The 6,177-nt window shown below is 34.8% G+C and overlaps 1 pseudogene; it reads left to right on the top strand.

Annotated features, from left to right (window-relative positions):
* Positions 1-3,935, top strand: part of LOC106297150 — a 6,200-nt pseudogene extending 2,265 nt beyond the window's left edge.
* The last annotated feature ends 2,242 nt before the right edge of the window (positions 3,936-6,177 follow it).

The following is a 6,177-nucleotide window of genomic DNA, read 5'->3' on the forward strand; positions in this document are numbered from 1 at the left end:
CCAATCAACAATATTAATTAAACGAGCAAGCATTTAATTAAATCTACTCAAGCAATCTACTCAATCAAACTGTTACCCAGATAGTTCATGCTCCTGCTGAGAAACTATCTTTAAAGATAACGGGAACCTGCACTCAACCATATCAACACGCAAGAATATAAATCATGATGCATCCTAGTCCTAGTCAGGTTATTATCTCAGTCTTAATTCCATTTCTTCTCAGCGTAGCCCGTGCTAAACTTAGTCCGGTTTAATAAATAACCCTAAGGACTCTATCATGCAACAGCGTGAGCATTCTACTCTATATGCGACTCAATCTTCCCTAAGTTCCAAGTGGAACTCAAACAAACCAACTTAAAACTACCCTAAATTCCAAGTGGAATTCACACAAGCCAACTCATAGTGTTCTAGGCGAGAAGCAGCTGGTTGATCGGAGAAGACTAGGCCAAAAGACTTGGCCAAAACCCAAGGGACGACTAGACTGGACTGAACTGGACTGATCTCGACTTGGACAGAACCTCGGCTTCACCATGTAGAAACTGACAGGCCTGGACGGACTGATCTGGACAGAACCTCCTTTAGCTCCTGGACAGTTCTTCGGACTTCCCGGCGGAGTATAGAGCAGAACTTCGACTGATCTGAAACCGTGGAACTGAACTAAATCTGGACAGCACCTACACTTGATCATCAAAGGAACTGACTGGCCTGGACGAAATCATTTGGACAGAGCTTCCGCGTCACAATCGAATAGAATCGCCGATTGGACGGAAATGGCCTTCTCGGTGAGAATCGACTACACTCTAAGTCGAGCACTTTGTTTCTCTCTCTCTCTCTGGCCACGTTGACTTGAATCCCATCTGAACTTATCTTCACTTGATTAACCTTCAGTTGGACAGAACCTTCCCTAGGCGCTGACTCGAAATCAATAGAAAACTGATCTCGAAAACTCTCTAAAACTCTCGAAATAGCTCGGAATCACTTGTTTTCTTTTTCTACTTTTCTCTCACATATTTAACTGGCTTTGGAAAGGTCTGGATATGTTGAAATGAGCAGGGGTCGTGGGATATTTATAGAAGACATCAGCCAATCAGATTCAGGTTAGTGGCCGCCCGTGTGTCGCTTCGCATGGCTCCGGACGCATGCGCGGCGGCACCTCGTGCTCCACATGGCTGGCTGCATTTCCAGGACACATGCAGGACGCCACCACTACTCCCAGATGTCAGGCTGCATGACTAGAACTCATGCAAGGCGCCACAGAAGCACACCATGTCGATCAGCATGCTTCGGGTGCATGCGCGGAGACACGTCGTGCTTGGTCGATCCACCTTGTGCTTCTACATGTCATGCTGCATGTACTGCTTCCATGAACGGCGACACCTCGAGCTTCTGGAGACACTCAGCTTGTTAGATGGTTGACACCACGTTCTGAACCCATGCAACGAGCCACCTCGAGCTTCTCGGTCAATTGGCCTGATTTCGGTCCCTCCGGTAAATTTCTGACCCGCGATTAATCCCGAATATTTTTCTGCTCCCGTTATGATGAGCTGAATATTTTTAATAAACTCCAATCTGAACTCTGACCTTGGCGGTAAATATTTCCCGATCCTTCGGCTTCATCGAAAACTTCCATAATACCAAAATTAGGGTTTTTCGTCTGATTTTGGCTTTTCCCATCGTGCTTCGATCCCGTCGTGCTCGATTCCCGTCCTGATTAATTCCCGTCATTCTTCCAATGTCTTCTAAATAATACTCCACTGATACGAAGTTTCGCGGAAAACTTCGTGCTGAAGAAACGTCATTCTTCCAAAACGTTGAGCTTCTAAACCTTCGTGCTTCCAAAAATGTTCTGCTTCCAAAACATCCGTCTGATCAATCTAAAACATCTTGTAACTATGGTCGAGCAACTTATTCGACTCATAGTTCACTCACGATCAATTCTTCGCCCACCTCGTACTTTAAAGCTTTTCGATCGATCCATATCGCCCAAGACTCGACCACCACAAAGATACTCGACCATTCTCTCTCTCTTTTTTTTTTAACGGATTTCTACAGTATCCCTCATCCGAAAGCAACATATTCAACTAAAATAGAAACTTCTCAGAACACGAGGTGTGTATAGACACATATATCATTCAAAAGAATTTTCAAATCTTTCAATTTTCCTTACTCTTAAGTTTGCTTATATATATGTTTTGTAATTCTTATCTATGTATGTGTTTGTCTATCAATTCTATTAAAAATGAAGTACACAATAATATTTTCCTAAATTTAAGTGTTTCTTACCATTTTTATTTTCTTTTTCTAACACATTCTAACCACTTCATTTATTGTATTTTACAAATATTTCGATAAAATTTACTACAGAAATACAAAACATAAATTACGTATTTTAAAGTGTTTTATTATATTTTTAACATTCCTTTTTCACTCTTCATAACTAATTCATTAATTATCTTTACCATAATAATTCAAAAGAGTTTTTTTATTTGTTTACAAAATTAGTTAGACATGGACATTCGGATACCAATACAGGTATGGATCGTTTCTTTCGGGTATTGGATTATTTGGGTTTTGAATTTAGGCCATGTTCGGATATTATAAATTTTTGGGTGGGTTTCGAGTCAGGTTTTTCCGGGTCTTGATAAGTTTTGTTCTGATGTATATGAACCTTAAAATATCCAAATAACCAATTTATCTGAAACGGCTTTGGATATTTGTACCAAAATAAAAATATTATCGGCTTGGTCCGAGCCTTTTGAATACAGTTAGTTAAATACCAACACATCTAAAATATATAACACTGATTATTAAAAATAAATATCAATGCATAAAAACCAAATACCGAGTGAACGCGCGGGTCAAGCTCTAGTACTTTGTATATAGTGTGCCTAGGTTGTCGTAAAAGGAAAGTTTCATGGAGCCAAAGCGATTATAAACGTGTGGAAGCCTTATGTGCAACCAGATGAGTTTAGCTTAGCACAAATGTGGGTTGTGGCTCGTCCTAGTTCTAACTTCTTTGAAGTTAACACCATTGAATTTGGTTGGCAGGTCTAAGTTTGTTCTTCCTGCTACATCTTTATATACATATACACACATATATTTATAGAACCATAAATTCTTCGGTTTTGATTTTGTTACTAATCAGGTATACAAGAATAAATATGGTGATGACTATCCTAGACACTTTATTTACTGGACAGTGAGTTAATTTCTGTAATTTTGTTATGATTTGTTTTGTTTTTCACTATGTATGGGTCAAATTTATAATTAAAAGCAACTTTATGTGTTGTTTTATAATATGCAAACAGGATGACGGGTATAGATACAGGCTGCTACAATTTTGATTGTCCAGGCTTTGTTCCTATAAACCAACATTTTGCAGTTGGTGCAGCTGCTCAGTCTGTTTCCACCTTGGATGGTCGACAAGAACAGTTTCCCGCAACTATTTGGATGGTCGATATAATTAGGGCCATTTTTATTATATGTGGTGTAAACACGTAGCTTGATCTTATGGTATACTAAAACTTTTAAATGAATGTGTTTCTATTATGTAGGATCCACATTCAGGGCACTGGTGGTTAAAATTTAGTACCAATTTGGCTATTGGATATTGGCCTTCTACATTGTTTACTCATCTACAAAACGGTGCGACCGAAGTTCAATGGGGAGAAGAAATAGCAAATAAGAAGGATCAGCCACAACACACAACGACAAAAATGGGAAGGGGGAATTTTGCACAAGAAGGATGGAGAAAGGCTAGTTATTTCAGAAATCTTGAGATAATTGATGAAGGTGAAATTACGAGACCACCTTTCGGTACAGTGTATACTTACATGAGTCATGAAAGCTGTTACAATATCAAGCCTGGTATTCATAATGTCTGGGGACTTTGCTTTTATTATTGTGGTCCTGGTTGAAATCCTAATTGTGTATGATTATATATATACATGTTTCAGATGTATGTTTTTTCTTAAGAGCCTTTGCTTTAACGAGAATATCAATCATGTTAGTTTTCTTATGCATGATTACTCTCGGTCTCCAACGAATATCATATTTGGCTAACATCGATAAGATGAAACTTCAAACCTTACATCGCAACATAATTCTATAAACATCAATTCTCTTTGTTGTATTTGGCCAACTCACAATTTAGATTTAATATATATTTGAATAAGGAATCCAATATACTGATTCTTTAAAAATAAATAAAGATTGAAGTTGCTGATTTTTAACGATTATACGAATGTCACCGTATAACAAACGGAGTGCATCTCCATTTCCGAACTATTATCTCCTCCAAAGCAGTTTACACGGTTTCTTCAGTGATTCAGATTTGCTCATATCACAAATATTGTATCCAACTATGAGCATTAACATGTTCTTCCTTCAGTATTGCAAGTCTTCTTTTGGCCACTAAACTTGCCACAGCAAATTTCACTGACAAAACGAACAAGTCGCCTTAAATTCATCATAAATTCATCATATATTTTCTCCATTAATTGAAGGATAATGAAAACCTGATAAACATAACGTCTCATAAGTGTTGGGATAGATTTTTCCAACACATGTGTTTGGTCATCGATCGTGAACGAATTGACCACGTTGGAGATAAACAATGCAGAGTGAATGCATATGATTCTCACTGCAATCGGTAATGATTCTGATGTGAAACCGGAAGAGATATGTATTGAAACAGCATGTGCCAACAAAGTGTACCTGTTGTATTTATCATTTTGGAAACTAGCAAAGTTACTAAGAATACTTGCTATACTCCATCCGTGAAGAAAGATGATAGAGAGTAATTACGGTGATAATTTGTCATACATGTGTCACTTCTCGCCTCAATCTTATTCCGTTTAGTTGAGAAGAGAAAAATAGTTTCAGAGATTGATTATTAGTGTGTAGATACAATCAGAGAAAAATCAGACACTGATAAAAGTTTAATCGCCATTGAAATTTCCTTAGAGAGAACATAATTGTCTTTAACTTTCACTAAAAAAAATTTCCAACTTAATTATGATTTTTAGAATCAAATGCCCATATGCTCTGACTGAAAAAAAAAAATTCTCAGATACTCCTCTAAATTCTATTTTATTTTGATTTATTTTTAATTTGAAATCTGATTAAAAATCTAATATACCCTTAATAAATCCACTTATTTACAAGTCATGCCATTAGACCTAATTTGTGTTCTTACACTACAAGAAAACAGCGGCATACTGAGGGAAAAAATCGTCGGTATGTCGTCGGAATAACGCTATTCCGACGACATACCGACGAAAAAAGTCCTCGGAAATAACTCCTCGGAAATTCATCTTTCCTCGGAAATCCCTCGGAAATTTCCGACGGAATTCCGAGGAAATGAATTTCCTCGGAATATTCCGAGGACGTTTTTTGTCGGAAATTCCTCGGAATATTCCGAGGAAGATGTCGTCGGAATATTCCGAGGGATACACTGCCTCGGAATATTTCCAAAATTCAAAAAAAAAATTATAAATTTATTTTTTTAAATTGAAATTCAAAAATATAAAATTAAAATTGAAATAGAAAAAATATTTAAAATACAAAAAATAATAAAATAGTTTTTATAAATAAAAAAAATGTTTTATAAATACAAAATTAATTTTAAAATATGAAATCATCTTTTATAAATCCAAAAATCGAATTTATATACAAAGAACGGTTTGTATATTTAAAAATAGTTTTTATAAATACAAAAAACAATAAAATAGTGTTTTTAAATCAAAAAAAATATTTTATAAATACAAAATTAATTTTAAAATATGAAATCATCTTTTATAAATCCAAAAATCGAATTTATATACAAAGAACGGTTTGTATATTTAAAAATAATTTTTATAAATACAAAAATCAAAAAATAGTGTTTATAAATCAAAAAAATGTTTTATAAATACAAAATTAGTTTTAATAAATATAAATATTTATATAAATATGAAATCATCTTTTTATAAATACAAAATAGTATTTATAAATACAAAAAATAATAAAAGAGTGTTTATAAATCAAAAAATGTTTTATAAATACAAAATTAATTTTAAAATATGAAATCATCTTTTATAAATCCAAAAATCGAATTTATATACAAAAACGTTTTGTAAAATCGAATTTATATAAACGTTTTGTAAATACAAAAATAATAAACAATTTATAAAAAAA

The sequence above is a fragment of the Brassica oleracea genome, chromosome C6, assembly GCF_000695525.1.
Source record: "Brassica oleracea var. oleracea cultivar TO1000 chromosome C6, BOL, whole genome shotgun sequence".
NCBI classification, from domain to species: domain Eukaryota; kingdom Viridiplantae; phylum Streptophyta; class Magnoliopsida; order Brassicales; family Brassicaceae; genus Brassica; species Brassica oleracea.